The sequence below is a fragment of the Boleophthalmus pectinirostris genome, unplaced genomic scaffold (genome assembly GCF_026225935.1).
Source record: "Boleophthalmus pectinirostris isolate CB_2022bp ecotype Guang Dong unplaced genomic scaffold, ASM2622593v1 HiC_scaffold_18, whole genome shotgun sequence".
Classification (NCBI taxonomy): domain Eukaryota; kingdom Metazoa; phylum Chordata; class Actinopteri; order Gobiiformes; family Gobiidae; genus Boleophthalmus; species Boleophthalmus pectinirostris.
Genome location: NW_026571133.1, coordinates 410,836 through 433,433, shown reverse-complemented (window position 1 = coordinate 433,433; position 22,598 = coordinate 410,836). Strand labels below are relative to the sequence as shown.

The window sequence follows — 22,598 nt, the reverse complement described above, 5'->3', positions numbered from 1 at the left end:
AACGTCTGGTCACCGTATTTTTCAGCTTTTTTTTTTGCACGTAAACCGTAAATGGATGGTTCAGGTTTTTTGACATGAATCTGTATGTCATCCCCGTCAGCAGTGTGGTGCATCCACACTGACTTTACCTCCGAAAGCGTCCGGTGAGCCGAGATCCTGGCCGGTTTTGGTGCTGAGGAAAGTAGTTCGGCAAGTTGGCTGGGGACATTCTAATAAAGCTTTTTTCTTCTCAAAACAATATGTGTTAAAAAGAGTGATACATTTGCACCACAAAACCTCCGTCCTCTAAAAAGTCAGACCTCATAATCACTTGGCGCTATTTTCTCTCCGTACATATCACGCCGCCAGGTGACAGCCGCGCACGGATCAATCATTTTCTTCAGCTGTTCGGCAGTGTTTACTTGTTCAGACCGGTGACCGCCGCGACGCGAGAGAGCTAATGTCAGAGCTAGCGTGATAGGTATATAAGCTTGTATAAGATACATAACTATATATCTAAAAAATGGTGCGAACTTGTGATTTTCCGGGCTGTAACAACAAAAATCTGTCTGTATCTCCGCACAAATTTCACTGTTTTCCTGTAACAGACGTATATTCGGGTTCAAAAAGATCTCCCATTGCCTCTGTGCTAAAATCAATTTCTTCATCATCGGTGTCGTAATCAGACATGTTGTTGCTAACATTCCGAGCAGTTAACAAAGTGAAACAGGTAGCGGAGCGCAAGTGGTTATGAGGTCTGACGTTTTAGAGGACGGAAGTTTTGTGGTGCAAATGTATCACTCTTTTTAACACATATTGTTTTGAGAAGAAAAACGCTTTATTAGAATGTCCCCAGGCAACTTGCCGAACTACTTTCCTCATCACCAAAACCGGCCAGGATCTCGGTTCACCGGACGCTTTCGGAGGTAAAGTCAGTGTGGATGCACGACACTGCTGACGGGGATGACATACAGATTCATGTCAAAAATCCTGAACTATCCCTTTAAAGGTTGTATATAGGATTTTTTTTTTGTTTCAAATTGTCGATGAAAGTTCAAAATAGAATTATAGAGATGCAGCAGCCTTGTAATTACGATGACAAAAAAAAAAAAAAGATGAAAATCTATCAGCTGTGGACGTGGTGGGGGCAGATAAACATCAGCCAATAGATAACAAGGCTACCTCTTTATCTATTGGTTGTTGGGTTGTCAATCAAACTCCCTACGTTTCTAGCGCCACTGACTTGCCGGCGCACTGGGATTACGTGGTTTACGTTCGCCTCTCACGCACTGATGCTGTTTACTCAACCAAAACAGCGGTTCTATAGCGTCTTTTTCGAACTGTAGCTTCCTCTCAGTTTGCACAAAGTTTGTTGTAACTGCAGAGAAGAATCAACAACCAGTTCGCCGCAAAAGAAAGTCAGTTTATGGCGTCGCTGAAAGAAGAAGAGAAGGGGAAGAGGAGCGAAGCGCAACATTTGAAAAACAGTCGCTGCATTACTCTTTCATTGGAAAATCTTCTATACAACCTTTAATAATATTGTAAATGCTTTTAATTTGAAAGTCTGGGCCGGAACCGCGCCACCTCCGGCACTTCCGCTTTGCCCTCCCCGTGCGAGAGAGGCGTGCAGGCGGGTCAGCTCCGCGTACCTCCCGCACTTCACTGGAGCCCTCCGCTTTGAGCCGCGGGAACGATCGTCTTTGGCTTTCAGCGCCACTTTTTAAAACTCGCACCTCGCAAATCGCCGCGTTGACGCCGCTGTTCCGGACGCAAAAAGTGAGCGAATGAAGCGAGCGGCTAAGGCTAAAAATAAAGGTTGAATGCTAACGGCTAGTAGCAGCAGCAGCCGCCTGCCCGTCACTGACTGGGGCTGGAGATCCGCGGCTTCTTCCTGGGTTTAGCCGCACGAACACCCTCCCTGCTGCAAATATCGTAAAGGTAAGAGCAAACACGACGCATCAGCACGACAAAACCCGCAGTTTGATCACGCGCAAAGGCCAGTTTTGTGTGAAAATGTGGTGAAATTGCTCGACTTCGATAATTCTTATGTAATAACTGTCAGAACCTGCGACATCTCGTCACTTTTGCTGCTGCCACATCTGGATCTGTATTAAACATATGTGAAAATGGAAATGCAGTAACTAGATTTTGCCATATTTTCTGCAGATTTGTCAAAAGGAGTTGTAAAAGAGGTGTCAAGTTGTCATATCGTAGGTTACGAAGACGTGGTGGTTTGTTTACACTTGAGTCACGTTGGACTATTTAGCAAATTGATAATTGCAATGCAAATTTTGTGCTTTTTGGGCGTGAATGCATGGTCTAATGTGTACCTGTCAGGATTATATAGTCTATTTGTTAATAAGGGTGTGCAAAAATATTGAAATATCAACCTATCGTATCGTTTGTGTGATGATACAATCGATATCGTGGGCTGCTGTATTGATATATCACCAAAAAAAAGTTAGTATTTTTTGGTATATTTTACTAAATTATCTTGTTACAGCTGCAGTTTTGTTGTGTGTTTGGACGAAGGAAACATTTAACGTTTACATCACAGTTTTGATGATTCAAATGTTTGTGTTTCACATGAACTTTGCACAGGAAGTGGTTTAACAAAAACATTTTGTCTCACAGGCGTGATTTAGCCTTTATTTCTTATTGAACCGTACTGGATCGATTTGAAATGTATCGTATTGAATCATATCGAAATGAAAGATAAATGTCTGGAGATACGTATCATATCGTGGCCGATGTATCGAGGTATGTATCGTATCAGCAACTTCTTAAGTTACATACAGTTTGAACAAGATACAAAGCAATTTTGATAATCTTATAATGTACAATGATTAAACATAGATTTATACTTTAAATAACCGAATGTCTCATAACACAAAAATTCTATAACCGGTACCTAGCTCTAGTTGTCTAGTTGTACTAAAATACTAAATAATAATACTAAAACTTGGATTTTGATAAGGAATAAACTTGACACTCAGTTCCAACCATGCTGACAATGAATAACGCTCTTTATTTATGCCACAGAATGTGATTTTCAACATTAAATCGTGTCCTTATATCTGTTGTCCAGGGGAGTCAAACTCAAATTCACAGAGGCCGAAATTAAAAACTGGGACTAAGTCGTGGGCCAAACTAAATATTTATTGAAAAATTTCCGCAACATCTGCATGTTTTCTCTTCTTTCCAGATCTGTAATGTTAAATATTTTCTTATTAAAATAAATGTTCAATAATAGTTTTGCTTAAAGATTGAATCCAGAACAAGCAAAATATAAAATAATAACAACATTTTAAATAAATAATGTCTCTATAGTCTATCTGTAGCCGGTGGGCAGCTCTAATACATATTTGATTTGATCTCGCGGGCCAAATACATTTATATCATGAGCCAAATTTGGTCCCCGGGCCTGAGTTTGACATGTCTGGTGTAATGCCCTCAGTGGTCCATGGGCGTATACTAGTCGATGTGCTCTTAACTTGTTCTGAAACAGCTCAAGATCATTCTGAAGACATTCAGGAAAGCTTCATTTCTGTCCCTTGAATGTGACTTTTCAGTATCCATACCTGAGCAGATGTTTATCTAGTTATGTTACTAGTTTCAGTATCGATTTGTTTCTGTTTTTTGATGCTTTTGACAGCCCTATTGTTTGTCACAATCAGGGCATTATTTCAAACAATCCAGCCAAATGAACACATGTATTGTTTAATAACACTGGGAGTTGAACTTTCCTCTTTGATAAGTTCATACTTTACATTCCGTTGCTTGTATAAAAACAAAAGCAATTTATCTCTAATACATTCATGCCAAAGGTCAGGGCTGTGAAAGAATTATTTTATGAGTGTTTCCAGGAAAGGAAAATGTTTTATATGGTCTTTTCTTTAATAATTATAAACGTGTATTAGTATTCTAGCCTGGGCAAGTAAAATCTAATTGTACTTTTTGCAGAATTACTGAAGTATTAATTGAGGTTGGGCGTGTTTGTTGCAGGGCTTTGGTTTATACTTGTACTATTACTGTCACTAGGGTTGGGTATCATTAAGAAGCTGCAGATACGATACTTGATTCAATATGATACGATACATAAAAAACAAAGGCTAAATCACACCCATTTTACTCAAAACAGTGAAAATGTCAAATGTGTCGCATGAACGAGTTCCTTTCCTCTAAACAAGCAACAAAAATGTAGCTCTGTAACAAAATAGTTTACCATACCAATTTTATTTATTTATAAAGCACTTTAAAAACTTTACAGCTGTACACAAACACAGAACAGACAATGACAATCTCAGCAGAAGAAAAATATACAGTACAAACACAACAGAACTACTTAAAAACATAGAAAATAGTAAGATACTCAATAAGAAATGTACATGTCACTTGTTTAAAGCCAGTGAGAAAAGGAGCGTTTTTAGGAGTGATTTAAGAACAGGTACAGACTCTGCCGGTCTGATCTCTAATGGCAACTGGTTGCAGAGCCGAGGGGCAGCAACAGAAAACGCACGAAGCTTACGTTTAGTTTTTGGGACGACGAGCTGGAGCTGAGAGTGCGAGAGGGAAGATGGGCCGTAAGTGTGGATCAGGTCAGTGAGGTAGGAGGGCGCTAGGCCGTGCAAACACTTAAAGTAAATAAAAGAATTTTAAAATCGACTCTAAAAGACACTGGGAGCCAATGGAGAGAGGATAAAATAGGTGAGATGGTGTTTAGTAAAATACACCAAAAAATACTCTTGATAATCGAAATATATATCGATACAGCAGCCCACGATATTTATACTGTATCAGCTAGGAGTGTAACGATATCCAAGTCTCACGATACGATATCGTCACAGTATGAACCTCAGGGTACGATATTTATTGCGATATCGTTGGAAAGCTCACGATATGTTGGGGAGGCTCACGATTAGGGATGTAACAATATCCAAATCTCTCAGTATGACATTTTCACGATATACATCTCACAGTACGATATTTTGTGGAGGCTGTAAATCAGGGGTGTCAAACATACGGCCCAGGGGCTGGATCCGGCCCTCCAAGACCTTTAATCTGGCCCTCGGCTGATTTTTTTACTAAAATACTTTAATTATATTTTCTCTTAAAATCTTGTTAATTTTCTGTGGTGTTTATCACAGCGTCTCTGTACGTGGCCCCTCCCACCAGAGCAGCACAAATGAAGACTTGTCTCTTTCCAAACGCTCTTAAAGGACGATCGTTTTGACTGTTGACCGTGACACCCTCATCAGAAAAATGTCCAACATGAGAAAAGTGGAGCCGAGTGCAGGATTTTACAAGAAAATTGACTTATTCCTATTTACATACAAGTTCATGTTAAAACATTGTGTTGAAATTGTATTTTTCTTAAAGTTTCAGGTTGTTCATAATATTGTAATATTTTGTAAAAGAAAGAGTTCATCAATTAAAAAAGATTTCTGTAATAGATTTGCGTTTCTCTGCACAAATATTTGAAATTATTGTTATTTTGGGTTTATATGACATGAGTTTTCTGATCGGCCCCTTTGGGATCAAATTAGGTTGGATATGGCCCCCGGACCAAAATGAGTTTGACACCCCTGATGTAAACAAAACTGTTAATATACGACTTTTTCCTCTTAAAATGCCTTGAAAAGACTTAATCCAAAGAACTAATATTTAAAAGTTATTTCTTCTTCAAGGATCATGGTCTATGTAGTTCCCTCTGTTTTTATTTTTTTTATTTCTATTGCTGCACCATAACTCTTCATTTAAGCAAAGACACTTGTAATTCGATATGTTGTGATGGTCCACGATATTATTGTGAGAACTTTGACAATACGATATCACGATATTTCGATTATTGTTACATTCTTGGTATCATCACATTAAACGATACGATATATCTGTATTTCAATATTTTTACACACTAAAGACATTTTGGAAAGCTTCATTTCCATCCTGTCAATGGGGCTTTTTTAATATCTAGTTCTAGTACTAGTTTTAGTATTGATTAGAATCTTCTCTAAACACGTATGTGACCTTAGGCAGACAGCAATAACTTGACTTTGTGTTTTATTTTTATGGTCTATTCTCTTGAAAATGCTGCTTATTTTGTTCCGCTTGTCGTTGCTGAAGACCTGAGCTGTTTTAAATGTACCCCATAAGCACATTTGGATTGATTTTGATGATGAAATTACCACAGGCTGATGGGAAATTGGCAGGAATTGGATCTTTTTTTTTTTTTTTTTTCGGTTATTTGCTCGCCTTAGATCACATTATACTGTATTTTTAGCCCAGGCTATTTTGGTGTCTCTTTTGATTGTCTTCTAAGAATTCATTCCCCGCTGACTGGGGCCACGGGTGGGCAATTATTTAGTCCCCAGGGTCGTATTCAAATCCAGGCAGAGGCAGAGGGGCGGAGCAGTGCTATTACTGCTATAACAAATACTAACGAGCTAATTTCTGTAAAATATACACGACAGAGAAAGCTGCACTGTTTGTGTTTAGGGTTTGTTCACTTCTGTAAACAGTGTGTGGTTCCATACTGGTCCATGGGTGTACTCTAGTCTATGTGATCTTGTACTTGTTTTGCTACAGCTCAGGATCATTCTAAAGACATTCAGGAAAGGCTCATGCTGTGGGACTTTTTTTTAGTATCGATACCTACTCACATCAGCATCTAGTTTCGATATCCATTTTAGCATTGATTAGTATCAGATTTTCAGTACTTTTGACTAGATCTGCATAGGGCCGTCGTGGTACAGCAGCTCAACACCGTTAATAAGTTGCCGGTTTGCAGCGATATCACACCCCCTCCCCGTCCCCGGAGTTATAATATTTCCAGCGGCTCTGAAAAGTGTCTCTGATGATGCGCTTGTTTCGCAGATGCACATGTACCTTGTTTGTCGTGTGGATGTTGCCTGTGTTATGTGGGAGAAGTAACATTTGGCTTTGGAACAAGTGCCGCTGCATCTCTCCAGTTCTAACTGTGGCAGCTCAGGTCAGAGTCCCGCGCCAGGTCGTTCGGGTCATAGTCCCGCGCCAGGTCGTTCGGGTCATAGTCCCGCGCCAGGTCGTTCGGGTCAGAGTCCCGCGCCAGGTCGGTCGGGTCAGAGTCCCGCGCCAGGTCGGTCAGGTCAGAGTCCCGCGCCAGGTCGGTCGGGTCAGAGTCCCGCCAGGTCGGTCAGGTCGCGCCAGGTCGGGTCAGTCCCGCGCCAGGTCGGGCCAGAGTCCCGCCAGCGGTCGGGTCAGGTCCCGCGCCAGGTCGGTCGGGTCAGAGTCCCGCGCCAGTCCAGGTCGGGTCGGGTCAGAGTCCGCGCCAGCCAGGTCGAGTCCCGCGCCAGGTCGGGTCAGAGTCCCGCGCCAGGTCGGGTCAGAGTCCCGCGCCAGGTCGGTCGGGTCAGAGTCCCGCGCCAGGTCGGGTACCTGCGGACATAAGAGAGAGAGAATCCCAAACATGAGGAGCAGGTTTCCACAAAGCGCGATCGGGCGACGGCTGCACTTACCTCCGTGTGGCGCGAAGCTCTGCCCTCCGCCTGCGGTCACCCAACAGTCTACGTTGATGCACCTCAGTCCTGGGTTGGTCTGGGTTAGTCCTGGGTTAGTCCTGGGTTAGTCCTGGGTTATCATGGGCACGGGCGATAACAGGTGGAATGTTAACGGGTCTGGGCGGGTGCGGGTCTCTAAAAATGGACCCGTGCTGCACTCTGGGTCGGGTCACGTTGGTCACATGCGGTGATCGCGTTGGGCCTCTTAGTAGCGCTGTGATTCATTTTTGCGGTTATTGCGACAGCCCTAGATCCACAACCCTTTACTAAACGTACAAATTCCCTCTGTCATTGTTGTGTCGTACGTCTATAACACAACACTGATCCTCACTGTAGTCGATGCATTTGAATGTGGTCAAGTCCTGTTTAGCTGAATTCCTGCTTTGATTTGTTGCGGCTTTGGTCGGTGGATTGACCAGTTTTACTCCTGGTTTTGTGTTACTAGATCTTGTCAAATAAGAAACGTGAATTAAAAGGCTCATATTACACCATCTGGTGATTCCTCATCACAAACACACCTGGAGTTCTTTTTGTTTCATTCACACATTTTTAACGCACAAACCCTGCAGCTTTAGACATTCTGTTCCAACTTGTGATGTCATGTGGTAAAACAGGAAGTGCTGCACTGTGTTTTTAAACTCTGTACACTTTCAGTGGCCTCAGTAGCTCAGTTGGTGGAGCATTCACCCACTGATCTGACGGTTGGCGGTTTGATTCCAGCTCTCGACATAAACATCACAGGTTGAGCGGTCAGATCCACTGACCCACAGGTTTGGCTGGTGTGATTCCAGCTCCCACAGATGAATGCTGCCGTTGTGTCCTTGGGCAAGACACTTAATCCACCTTGCCCACAGTGTCTGTGTACACTGGTGTGTGTGAATGTGTGTGTGAATGGGTGACTGGTTCCTTGTTGTAAAGCGCTTTGAGTTCCTTGAAGGTGGAAAAGCGCTATAGAAAAATGTGACCATTTACCATTTACCGTTCACTAGAATCATCTGGGTAATTTCAGACCTTGAATTCCCGACCTCTACTGAACTAACGGGTTTTGTTTAGGCCTGAAGAATATATCAAACGACTGAATCATTTGATGTTAATGGTACAATACAAAGTAAAACAAAGATGGATTGATCGATAATGTTCCCTGCATCGGAATAGTGAGATAGACACTAGGGATGGGCGTGATTAGTTGATTAATCGATAATTGATTATTAAGAATTTCATCGATTACGTTAATTTTAATCGTCAAACCGAATGTAGGTTGTTGTGCGTAGTGTGACCAGACAGGGGTCTGTACATGTGTCTCTCTGCACTCAGAAGGAGCGAGACACAAACAGTCGGTCAGTCTGCAACGTACTGAAGTGCAAATGCGAACGATGTGCAACGATGACTTGTACAAGAAATTCCACGCTTTCTGTTCCGTTCGGGACAAGTGTGAGTCCATGTGCACAGTGTATAAAGCAGCACATATGTTTCTGTGTCCAGTGGGAAAAAGTTTTGCCAGGTGAGAGTCGCTCAATGTCGATGACGAGGCCCCTCCCCCCTCCCCCCGTACGGTGTCCTGGTTTTGACAAACACAAATCTGGTCACACTAACCTGTATTCACCTGAGTCATGTCTTTTAATCCGACAAAAGTTGAACCGCATCAACGACACAAGAGCTGTAGTTTTATCTTCGCTTAGTTTATGCAAATTAGCGATGCGGTTTTAAGTTTAGTTTCTGTGAGAGTTGCACAAAACTGAATTAAACACATTATAATGTCAAACGGACTGGTTTATATGTCGTAAAGTTGAATTTATTTATGCAGATTAGTAGTGCAAATAGTAATAATAATGATGATCATCATTTTAATATAAAAACGTTAATGATTAATCGATAATCGATTGTTAATTCTTCCGACGATTGATTAAGAAAATTTAATTGAACGCCCATCCCTAATAGACACAGATTCCCATCCTCAATATACATAAACTTTTCCACAGGCCCATATCGTCTTCATCTCCTCCTCTGCGCTGGAGCATATGGCCTGATTTCTGGTGCGTGTTCTAATGCCCACAGCAGCACGTACGTCACACACACAGACCCCACGACCTCACGGCTGCGCGACGCTTATCTCCGTCCCCCTCTCCTCCTCCTCCTCCTCCTCCTCCTCCTCCTCTTCTTCCTCCTCCCGCCGCGGCTCTGGTTTCACTTTCGCCAACGGGATCAGAAACAGGACACTTAAGCACCGCAGAACCGCAGCTCTTCTTCCTGATCGTGTGAGGACAGGCCGTGCATCTGTAGTGTCTCCTCGTGTCACTTAAGCCCGTGCGGTTGGTCGGGGCCGTCTTCAATGTTAATGAGAGTGTTTCCTCGTCTCTGACCTGCTTTGAGGCGGGCCGCTGGTTTTCTACAACAGGGACGCAAGATTAATCAGAACTGAATCCAAATTTAAATGGATGCAAAGGCCGCAGTCGTAAAGAGCCTTCTTATTTCTGCATGAGAACGACTAAACTAGAGAAGTATAAACGTCAATTTATACAAGACGAGATCGACAAGACGAGATTTTAGCATAATTCTTAATATTTACATTTAACGATTAGGCCTGTCGTGGTTAGGGAATTTCTCCTGTGGTGCGATATAGTGGTTCAACAGTGCGAAATGCAATGATATCGCACCTATCCCCCGGAGTTATAATATTTCCAGTGGCTCTGAAAACTCTCTCTGATGATGCACTTGTTTCGCAGATGCACATGTACCTTGCTTGTTGTGTGGATATAGTGGGTGTAGCGCAGGAGAAGTAACATTTGACTTTGGAAGAAGTGCCGCTGCATCTCTCCAGCTCTCACTGTGGCAGCTCGGGTCAGAGTCCCGCGCCAGGTCGGGTCAGAGTCCCGCGCCAGGTCGGGTCAGAGTCCCGCGCCAGGTCGGGTCAGAGTCCCGCGCCAGGTCGGGTCAGAGTCCCGCGCCAGGTCGGGTCAGAGTCCCGCGCCAGGTCGGGTCAGAGTCCCGCGCCGGGTCGGGTTAGAGTCTCTCGCCAGGTCAGAGAGAGAGAACCCCGAGCACGAAGAGCAGGTGTCCACAAAGCGAGATCGTGCGACAGCTGTGTTTACCTCCATCCTTTCGCCTGCAGTCACCAGACGGTCTACACGCGTACACGTTAGTCCTGGGTTAATCCTGGGTTAGTCTAGGGTTAGTCCAGGGTTAGTCCTGGGTTAGTCTAGGGTTAGTCAGGGTTAGTCCAGGGTCCAGGGTTAGTCCTGGGTTAGGGTTAGTCTAGGGTTAGTCCAGGGTTAGTTCTGGGTTATCACGGGCACGGGCGGTAATGGGTGGAATGTTAACGGGCCCGGGCTGGTCTCTAAAAATGGACCCGTGCAGGACTCTGGGTCAGGTCACGTTGGTCATGGGTGGTGATCGCGGTGGATTTTGGCCTCTTAGTACCGCGGTGATTCATTTTTCCTGTTATTGCCGCAGCCCTTGATACGATACATTTTTCGATACAGTGCACTTTCAGTTCGATGTAATATATTACGAATCGATTCAATATAGTTCAGTGAAAAACAAAAGCTAAATCATGGCTGAGGTACTAAAAGTCTTCTAAATCCACTAAGTCTGTGCAAAGTTGATATGAAAAACACCAATTTTATTCATCAAAACGGTGAAAATGTCGACACAATTGTAGCTGTTACATAAAATAATTTAGTAAAATGTACCTAAAAATGCTCTTGGCAATATATCGGCACAGCAGCCCACGATATCAATACTGTATCATCAAATTAAACGATACAATATATATAGATTTTTCAATATTTTTACACTCCCCTACATTTCACAGTTCAGTTTCCAATTTTGGCCTCACAGTTTTCTTTAAATTTGATTTCATAGTTTTGTTTTCCATTCTGCTGCTGCTCTTTGAAACTATTAGAGATGTAAGTCACCAATAAGTAACCCACTTTTGTCCAATTCAAATATAAAGATTTCGGGAAAAAAATCAATAAATCTAGATAATTTTTCTCATGTGCTCGATCTTGTGGGAATTTTGTCTCGCAAGATCTTGTGGCACGAGATCTTGTCCCATCCCTACTAAACATGTTCTAAAACGTTTGTCAGTAAAGATTTTCATGGCCGATACCAATACCAAATAAGCTGGTGGCCATTTTTATGACACTAACCTTGCATCGCATGACTCGTCGCATCCTGAGGGACTATTTTCTCAGCAGCAGTGGAATTTTACTTTGCCCGTAAGATAGGCGCTAGGTGATGTCAGGCCACTGCTGCCAAACTTTTTATCAGGAAGTACAACTCACTGCTGCTGCTCAGACATAAATCCTTCAAATGCAAGGTTGGTTTTACTTCTAAAATTATTCTATCGACACAGACATTCACATGGACAGTCTGGTGTAATAATAGATTTTTTTCGGGTGTTTTTTGGAGTGGGTAAGACTGTTTTTAGTGGCAGGATAAACTATGACCATTGACCCAACCCAAAACATGCTCCAGGTCTCCATGAACAGTCAGTTAAATACAATCAATTCAATCATTGTGTGTCCTTAGGCAAGACACTTCACCCACATTGCCTAGTATGAAAGTGGTGTGTGCGTGAGCGATGGTGGTGGTTGGAGGGACCGATGGCGACCGATTGGCATTGCAGCCACGCTTCTGTCCGTCTGCTCCAGGGCAGCTGTGGCTACAATATTAGTTTACCATCACCAGGTGTAGAGTGAATGAATAATGCTGAATGAGTAATGCTGAATAATGCTCTGTAAAGTGTCCTTGGGCACAAAAAATGTCTGTGAAAAGTGTTATATAAATAAAGACTTATTGACATGCACTAGTCTAGCACCAGAGACCTCTGCAAATACAAGGACTGGATGGAATATTTACAAAAGTGTCTCCACACGTCTCCAACACTCCGACTCACGAGGAAATGAGGCACTATGTCCAAAATTCCAGACTGTCCCTTTAAAACCATATAACAAGACTCCACATGAGGAAGTTCAGGCTCAGGGTTAGTGGTGTTTTGATAAGATAAGATAAGATGGAGGCACAGGCAACGTCAGCTCTGTTCAAACGATTTTTACTTAATAACTGTGACCACTGAAAAGGACGTCTTGATTAAATATTGATTTCGAACAGTCTCTCAGTTCTTTTGAAAAACACATTAAAACATGTGGCTTTTAAATCATTACAGTTCACCACAAAAACAGTCTAATGTCTTCCTCCGAACCAGCTGCATTTACTGACAGAGGACTGGAGACCAATCCTTTAAGAACACACAAGCTGATTATTGATCATTGGATATTATTATTAAATCCTCATCTCGATTACAATTTAGCAAAAGTCATTTAGGCTACGTTCAGACTGCAGCCTGAAGTGACCCAAATCTGATTTTTTGGCCCCTATGTTCCTGTATCTGATCTTTTAATGACAGTCTGAACGACACAGATCCGATTTTTTCAAATGTGACCCAGGACACTTGGATATGTGCTCCTGAAACTGATACATATCTGATCTTTTGACATGTGACTTCAGTCTGAACGACCAAAGTGCATTCATCCACCTACACGTTATCAACAAGACACAAACGTCACTATTCTGCGCTGAAGTAGGTGAAAATTGTTAATGAACTCGTGTCACTGAAGTGAAGCACATCACCACTCACCACCACTCTTGGCTCCGTCTCCACATCCACACGTTCCTTTCAACGGACGTCGCTGCCGCTGCCCCACAAAACACCACGACCAAAAACCTCGTCCTTCTCCTTCTCAATCTCCTCCTTAAAACAAGTAAGTTGTTCATGTTCTGGCTCCGGTACGAGAGGAACTTTAAAATCTCCAGGTGCTCGAATGCACAACTTCTGTAAACACAGAGACGCTCGCTGCGGTTGACGTCGTCGTGTCTCCAGTGTCACATGTGGGACACTTTTGGGCCGTTTAATGTTCACACTGGAGTCACATACAAGTCACATTTAATTGAAAATGTGAACGAGCTCGCAAAAACGTCGGATTTCACAAAAAAATTGGAATTGAGCGTTAAGCCCTGCAGTCTGAACGTAGTCTTAATAACAGCACAGACCAACACACATTTGACTAAAATAATTAAATCTTTGTGTCATAAAAAATAAGTACCGTATTTTCCACACAATTAGACGTGCTCTTAAGCCTCCAACCCCATCAAAAAACAACCGCGCCTCCCACAATCCAGAGCGTCCTATACTCGAGTGTCCCAGTACGACTTTAGTAAACTATAAAGCCGCACCACCCGCCGAACACGCAAACACACACGGAGCAGACAGCGACTGCACGGCGAAAAACACCCACAGACACACTCATCACTCCACACCGACGAGGAACGGAACGGAGGAACGAACCGAAAAAGCGAGTGTAATGTGCCACTTCTAGACACGACTGAACAACTGAGTCACTGCGAACACGCCGACAATCCGTTGGTCCCAGACAGCACCCTCCCTACACGCTAGGGATGGGCATGATTAAATGATTAATCGATAATTGATCATTAAGAATTTCATCGATTACGTTAATTTTAATCGACAAACCGAATGTAGGTTGCTGTGTGTATCGTGACCAAACAGGTGTGTACATGTGTCTCTGCATCAGAAGGAGCGAGACACAAACAGTGGGTCAGTCTGTAACGAACCGAAGCACAAACGCGTATTTAACGATGATTTGAACAAGAAATTCCAGGCTTTCCGTTGCGTTCGGGACAAGTGTGAGTCCATGTGCACAGTGTACAAAGCAGGAACATATGTTTCTGTGTCCAGTGGGAAAAAGTTTTGCCAGGTGAGAGTCGCTCAATGTGGATGACGAACCTGTTAAGAAATTTCACATCGAATGTCTTCCATTCCCATACTACACGCCACAACTGAACAAATAGCCCAGAGTCACCGTGAACGCCACAAACAAACAAAACCACTCACCCATCACACTGTTGTGTTTCCTTTAAAGTCCCACGCGGTTTATTTGTGAAAAAAGTTCAAAAATAGACCATTTAATGACCGTGCGTCTTATAATCCAGAGCGACTAATAGCCCGGAAAATACGGCATTATAATCACTAACCTGTAAAATGTGATGTATTTCAAACATGTTTTAAATGCTTCTTTATATCCCGGCCTCACACACACCGTGACCGTGACCGTGTCCTTAAAGAGAGCGGAGTTTCCAGTAAAAGCTCCAGAGATCAGAAGAACTCAGGTCTGTGTTTCCAAAGGCTGTGGAATGACAGTTATTTCAGTGACAGTAGCTGAACCTGAGGCCACATTACAGCGCAGAAGAAAATCATTAGAGCACATTCCTGACATAAATAGACCTGTGGAGCTATTATACCCTTTTACAAGGAGTCCGACCGTCTCTGAATTACTTTAAGTGAAACTAGGGCTGGGCCAATAATAGATTTACTTTGATTACTTTATGTTTTTAATAATCGAGATTTTGAAAAATTGCAAAATTGTGAAATCTAGGATCATGAACACTGACACTCATTGACTTTATTACATGTAAAGCAGCATTATTGTGCAATTAAACATCTGTCATTCTAATTTAAATTATTAAAATTAAGTTACAGATCTTCCATATTTTCTGGGCTATTAGTCGCTCTGGATTATAAAACGCACTGTCATTGAATGGTCTATTTTTGAACTTTTTTCACAAATAAACTGCGTGGGACTTTAAAGGAAACACAACAGTGTGATGGGTGAGTGGTTTTGTTTGTTTGTTCGTTCACGGTGACTCTGGGCTTTGTTCAGTTTGTGGCGTGTAGGGAGGTGCTGTCTGGGACCAACGGATTGTCGGCGTGTTCGCAGTGACTCAGTTGTTCAGTCGTGTCTAGAAGTGGCACATTGCACTCGCTTTTTCGGTTCGTTCCTCCGTTCCGTTCCTCGTCGGCGTGGAGTGATGAGTGTGTCTGTGGGTGTTTTTCGCTGTGCGGTCGCTGTCTGCTCCGTGTGTGTTTGTGTGTTCTGTGGGTGGTGCGGCTTTGTAGTTTACTGAAGTTGTGCTGGGACACTCGAGTGGATTCGTGTATAGGGCGCCCTGGATTGTGGGCGCGCAGTCGTTTTTTGATGGGGTTAGAGGCTTAAGAGCGCGGTATACAAAAGAAACTGAAGACAGTTTCAGTTTGTTAAATTTCTTTGATGTTAATTAAAATCTGTTAAAATTGTAATTGTCCAGTGTGTGAAAAAGTACTTTATTAATAACCTAAAAATTTTAGTTTTGGCCATATTGCAGTAGCCAGTTTGGCATCACTTAGTGCCTTTGCTCAATTTCATTTCTCTCCAGCAACTAGGTACATATACAAGAGCGAGTCAAACTCGTCGCGTCTGTCTGTGTCCCTTTTGTGGAACAGCACAACAGTAAACAAAGCATCGAGATGGATGTAGACGAAGACAGACATTCTGTGTTGGCAATGATTCCTGAGATCAAGGATTTAAAGCCGGAACATAGAGAAAGTTTGGTGAATTTTATCAAGGAGAAAGACGTTATTGTCCTTCTTCCTACGGGATTTGGCGCATTACATATGTCATGATCAAACAGCAGCGATTGGTTAAATAAAAAAAGTGAGCAAAACCTAATGCTGCAAGGTCAAACGGTTTCCACAAAGTGAAACCTGCTGACGAATCAGGCTAATATTGCAGAGGGCCTTAAGTGAAACTGAATTTACATGATCAATAAAACCACACTGGGGCCAATCCAGACTGATCTCTCTGTATTTTTATCCAGTCTGGTCCCGCTCCCTCCACCGCGTCTCGAGCCAGAACCAAACATGGTCGTCCAGTCAGATTTGTTTATTTCAGTGACTCGAGTTAAACGCAGGAGCTCATTGGTCACCATCGTTTACAAACAAACTCAAACTCATCTCGCCTAATCCGCTGACACCAGGATCCCACCAGCTGAAAACAGACGACCTTTTGTCTGTCTGAGGAGGTTCAAAGCATTTGTTATTTCTGTTTTAGTACATAATCGTTTATCATCTATATTTTCTTTAACTATTTATTGAACTTCAACATTTGTCACCATGAAAGACGTACAGTTCTATCCTGACGGCAAAAAAAAAGTGTAAATTATATCTCGTTTTAAAATAGAAGCAGTTCATTACGTGTTTAAGCCGGCCGTTCATTTCCATATTTTCCGGCCCACGCTCGTTTGCATGTGGAGTCCTGAAGTTTCCAGGCCATAGACTTGTGCGGGACAGACTGCTTCTGCTTCTGCTCTAAGGTAAGAATAGCCAAAGTCATTTTCCATTCAAATGCACTTTCCCATTCAAGCCCCACAGTCTCACATGGCTCCACATTTGAATGGGGCTAATAGTCCTCGGCCGCCTCTGCGCAGATGGAACTGTCCGAGTGACACTGAATTCAAAACAAGGGCAAAATGATGTCTCTATTGGAATTAGATTAAGTTTGTCGAAAGAAAGGGTCATTTTCAGAGTCTAGAAAGTGATGGTATCGTTCTGTCACGTGGGAGGAGGCAAGATCCAGGTTTGTCTGGAGGCACCGTCTGTTACTCGACCCGGGTTCGATTCACGGCCGTTCCGTTTTCCTTTTTACATGAGAGAATACCGAGCCTGATTCATGACGGTTTCACTTTGGGCATTCGATGAAAATTTCTTGATCGATTATCGATTAATCATTAACGTTTTTATATTAAAATGATCATCATTATTATTACTATCTGCACTACTAATCTGCATAAATAAATTCAACTTTACGACATATAAACAAACACTCTAGATCCACATCAGCTGTTTGACATTATAATGTGTTTAATTCAGTTTTGTTCAACTCTCACAGAAACAAAACTTAAAACCGCATCACTAATTTGCATAAACTCAGCAAAGATAAAACTACAGCTCTTGTGTCGCTGATGCGGTCAATATCTGTCGGATTAAAAGACATGACTCAGGTGAATACAGGTTAGTGTGACCAGATTTGCGTTTGTCAAAACCAGGACAGCGTACGGGGGGAGGGAGGTGGGGACTCGTCATCGACATTGAGCGACTCTCACCTGGTAAAACTTTTTCCCACTGGACACAGAAACATATGTGCTGCTTTATACACTGTGCACATGGACTCACACTTGTCCCGAAGGGAACAGAAAGCGTGGAATTTCTTGTACAAATCATTGTTAAATCCACATTTGCGCTTCGGTTCGTTGCAGACTGACCCACTGTTTGTGTCTCGCTCCTTCTGATGCAGAGACACATGTGCACACCTGTTTGGTCACACTACGCAGAGCAACCTACATTCGGTTTGTCGATTAAAATTAACGTAATCGATGAAATTCTTAATGATCAATTATCGATTAATTGACTAATCACGCCCATCCCTAGTGGAAACCGTCTGACCTCACAGCATTAGGATTTGTTCGCTCAACAGTAGGCGGGTACTTTTTTTATTTAACCAACTGCTGCTATTTGGTCGTGACGTTTGTAATGCGCCAAATCCCGTAGGAAGAAGGACAATAACGTCTTTCCACTTGATAAAATTCACCAAACATTCTTTTAGTTCCAGTGTGAGATCGTATTTTGACCCCCACAGTATATTGACCCCGGGGTGAACATACCGCTATAGTAAAGTGACCCCCCCCATAGGATTTTAACTGCCTTAACTTTTTTCTTTAGTAGTTAATTATCTGATCATAATTTGTCATGTCATTTACTTTTATTATATATTACTACATATTCACTTTCTTTTAAGGTATTTTCAGGATTGTTTTGATGGAGAACGACTTGGTATTTTGTGTAAATGTAACATATTGTTAAAATTGCATATACATAACAATCTTGTCACTTTTTATATTGTATTTTACATTGTTATGGTTTTTAGTTTGCTGTGTTCAGATAATCCTTAATCATAATGTCAATTTAGGCAACGGTTTGTAAGAATAACGACCTTGAATTTAGTCATGTTGTGTTATAATAAACATATTGGGGGTCAGATTATTATAGTCATAGGATTTTGACCTCCTTTATATATAATTGATCATTGTCGATATTCAACTAATATTATTTCTTACTTTACATCATCATAACTATAATAAACATATTGAGGGGTCAGATTATTATAGTCATAGGTTTCCACTACTACTCTGTTAATCAGCCCTGTCTATTTTAACCANAATGTTAATGAGAGTGTTTCCTCGTCTCTGACCTGCTTTGAGGCGGGCCGCTGGTTTTCTACAACAGGGACGCAAGAATAATCAGAACTGAATCCAAATTTAAATGGATGCAAAGGCCGCAGTCGTAAAGAGCCTTCTTATTTCTGCATGAGAACGACTAAACTAGAGAAGTATAAACGTCAATTTATACAAGACGAGATCGACAAGACGAGATTTTTAGCATAATTCTTAATATTTACATTTAACGATTAGGCCTGTCGTGGTTAGGGAATTTCTCCTGTGGTGCGATATAGTGGTTCAACAGTGCGAAATGCAATGATATCGCACCTATCCCCCGGAGTTATAATATTTCCAGTGGCTCTGAAAACTCTCTCTGATGATGCACTTGTTTCGCAGATGCACATGTACCTTGGTTGTTGTGTGGATATAGTGGGTGTAGCGCAGGAGAAGTAACATTTGACTTTGGAACAAGTGCCGCTGCATCTCTCCAGCTCTCACTGTGGCAGCTCGGGTCAGAGTCCCGCGCCAGGTCGGGTCAGAGTCCCGCGCCAGGTCGTGTCAGAGTCCCGCGCCAGGTGGGGTCAGAGTCCCGCGCCAGGTCGGGTCAGAGTCCCGCGCCAGGTCAGAGTCGTCGTCAGAGTCCCGCGCCGGGTCGGGTTAGAGTCTCTCGCCAGGTCAGAGAGAGAGAACCCCGAGCACGAAGAGCAGGTGTCCACAAAGCGAGATCGTGCGACAGCTGTGTTTACCTCCATCCTTTCGCCTGCAGTCACCAGACGGTCTACACGCGTACACGTTAGTCCTGGGTTAGTCCTGGGTTAGTCCAGGGTTAGTCCTGGGTTAGTCTAGGGTTCCAGGGTTAGTCTGGGTTAGTCACGGGCGGTAATGGGTGGAATGTTAACGGGCCCGGGGCGGGTCTCTAAAAATGGACCCGTGCAGGACTCTGGGTCAGGTCACGTTGGTCATGGGTGGTGATCGCGGTGGATTTTGGCCTCTTAGTACCGCGGTGATTCATTTTTCCTGTTATTGCCGCAGCCCTTGATACGATACATTTTTCGATACAGTGCACTTTCAGTTCGATGTAATATATTACGAATCGATTCAATATAGTTCAGTGAAAAACAAAAGCTAAATCATGGCTGAGGTACTAAAAGTCTAAATCCACTAAGTCTGTGCAAAGTTGATATGAAAAACACCAATTTTATTCATCAAAACGGTGAAAATGTCGACACAATTGTAGCTGTTACATAAAATAATTTAGTAAAATGTACCTAAAAATGCTCTTGGCAATATATCGGCACAGCAGCCCACGATATCAATACTGTATCATCAAATTAAACGATACAATATATAGATTTTTCAATATTTTTACACTCCCCTACATTTCACAGTTCAGTTTCCAATTTTGGCCTCACAGTTTTCTTTAAATTTGATTTCATAGTTTTGTTTCCATTCTGCTGCTGCTCTTTGAAACTATTAGAGATGTAAGTCACCAATAAGTAACCCACTTTTGTCCAATTCAAATATAAAGATTTCGGGAAAAAAATCAATAAATCTAGATAATTTTTCTCATGTGCTCGATCTTGTGGGAATTTTGTCTCGCAAGATCTTGTGGCACGAGATCTTGTCCCATCCCTACTAAAACATGTTCTAAAACGTTTGTCAGTAAAGATTTTCATGGCCGATACCAATACCAAATAAGCTGGTGGCCATTTTTATGACACTAACCTTGCATCGCATGACTCGTCGCAGCAGCAGTGGAATTTTACTTTGCCCGTAAGATAGGCGCTAGGTGATGTCAGGCCACTGCTGCCAAACTTTTTATCAGGAAGTACAACTCACTGCTGCTGCTCAGACATAAATCCTTCAAATGCAAGGTTGGTTTTACTTCTAAAATTATTCTATCGACACAGACATTCACATGGACAGTCTGGTGTAATAATAGATTTTTTTTTTTTCGGGTGTTTTTTGGAGTGGGTAAGACTGTTTTTAGTGGCAGGATAAACTATGACCATTGACCCAACCCAAAACATGCTCCAGGTCTCCATGAACAGTGATAGTCAAGTCAGTTAAATACAATCAATTCAATCATTGTGTGTCCTTAGGCAAGACACTTCACCCACATTGCCTAGTATGAAAGTGGTGTGTGTGTGTGAGTGATGGTGGTGGTTGGAGGGACCGATGGCGACCGATTGGCATTGCAGCCACGCTTCTGTCCGTCTGCTCCAGGGCAGCTGTGGCTACAATATTAGTTTACCATCACCAGGTGTAGAGTGAATGAATAATGCTGAATGAGTAATGCTGAATAATGCTCTGTAAAGTGTCCTTGGGGGGACAAAAAATGTCTGTGAAAAGTGTTATATAAATAAAGACTTATTGACATGCACTAGTCTAGCACCAGAGACCTCTGCAAATACAAGGACTGGATGGAATATTTACAAAAGTGTCTCCACACGTCTCCAACACTCCGACTCACGAGGAAATGAGGCACTATGTCCAAAATTCCAGACTGTCCCTTTAAAACCATATAACAAGACTCCACATGAGGAAGTTCAGGCTCAGGGTTAGTGGTGTTTTGATAAGATAAGATAAGATGGAGGCACAGGCAACGTCAGCTCTGTTCAAACGATTTTTACTTAATAACTGTGACCACTGAAAAGGACGTCTTGATTAAATATTGATTTCGAACAGTCTCTCAGTTCTTTTGAAAAACACATTAAAACATGTGGCTTTTAAATCATTACAGTTCACCACAAAAACAGTCTAATGTCTTCCTCCGAACCAGCTGCATTTACTGACAGAGGACTGGAGACCAATCCTTTAAGAACACACAAGCTGATTATTGATCATTGGATATTATTATTAAATCCTCATCTCGATTACAATTTAGCAAAAGTCATTTAGACTACGTTCAGACTGCAGCCTGAAGTGACCCAAATCTGATTTTTTGGCCCCTATGTTCCTGTATCTGATCTTTTAATGACAGTCTGAACGACACAGATCCGATTTTTTCAAATGTGACCCAGGACACTTGGATATGTGCTCCTGAAACTGATACATATTACACGTTATCAACAAGACACAAACGTCACTATTCTGCGCTGAAGTAGGTGAAAATTGTTAATGAACTCCATGTCACTGAAGTGAAGCACATCACCACTCACCACTCTTGGCTCCGTCTCCACATCCACACGTTCCTTTCAACGGACGTCGCTGCCGCTGTCCCACAAAACACCACGGCCAAAAACCTCGTCCTTCTCCTTCTCAATCTCCTCCTTAAAACAAGTAAGTTGTTCATGTTCTGGCTCCGGTACGAGAGGAACTTTAAAATCTCCAGGTGCTCGATGCTGCGTCCATGTTTGGACAACTTCTGTAAACACAGAGACGCTCGCTGCGGTTGACGTCGTCGTGTCTCCAGTGTCACATGTGGGACACTTTTGGGCCGTTTAATGTTCACACTGGAGTCACATACAAGTCACATTTAATTGAAAATGTGAACGAGCTCGCAAAAATTGAGCATTAAGCCCTGCAGTCTGAACGTAGTCTTTTTTTTTTCTTTTTTTTTTTTTTTTTAAATAATTTTTATTTGCAAACTACATAGATTACAACAAATAGGAACCAAACGACATACAAGATACAAGACAGACATTACAACTGAACATTACATACAAATAGGAACAAAGATGACAGGGTTGGTGACAGTGTGAACCTTATGTGCGTGTCTGTGCGTGTGTGCGTGTCTGTATATGCGTGCGTGTGTGTGTGTATGTGTGTGTGTATGTGTGTGCATACGCGTGTGTATGTATGTGTGCCGGGGGGGGATAGACAGGCTATGTGGATGATTTAATGTTGACCTGTATTATTGCTATTTAATTTGAGTATTGAAAATTTGTTAAGTGTGTGTTGGCATTTTGCCTCAGATCCCCACTGAAGTGGGAGCAGGCCAAGCCACACTCATGCCCCCCAAGGCGGTGCGGG

At 42.5% G+C, this 22,598-nt stretch overlaps 1 protein-coding gene across 1 annotated transcript in view; it reads left to right on the top strand.

The window, feature by feature from the left end:
- Positions 1-1,602: 1,602 nt before the first annotated feature.
- osbpl8 (oxysterol binding protein-like 8) overlaps positions 1,603-22,598 on the top strand; it is a 246,558-nt gene continuing 225,562 nt past the window's right edge. Inside the window, 1 exon segment of the mRNA XM_055153241.1 lies at positions 1,603-1,917. The gene's annotated coding sequence lies outside the window, so the exon portion shown is untranslated.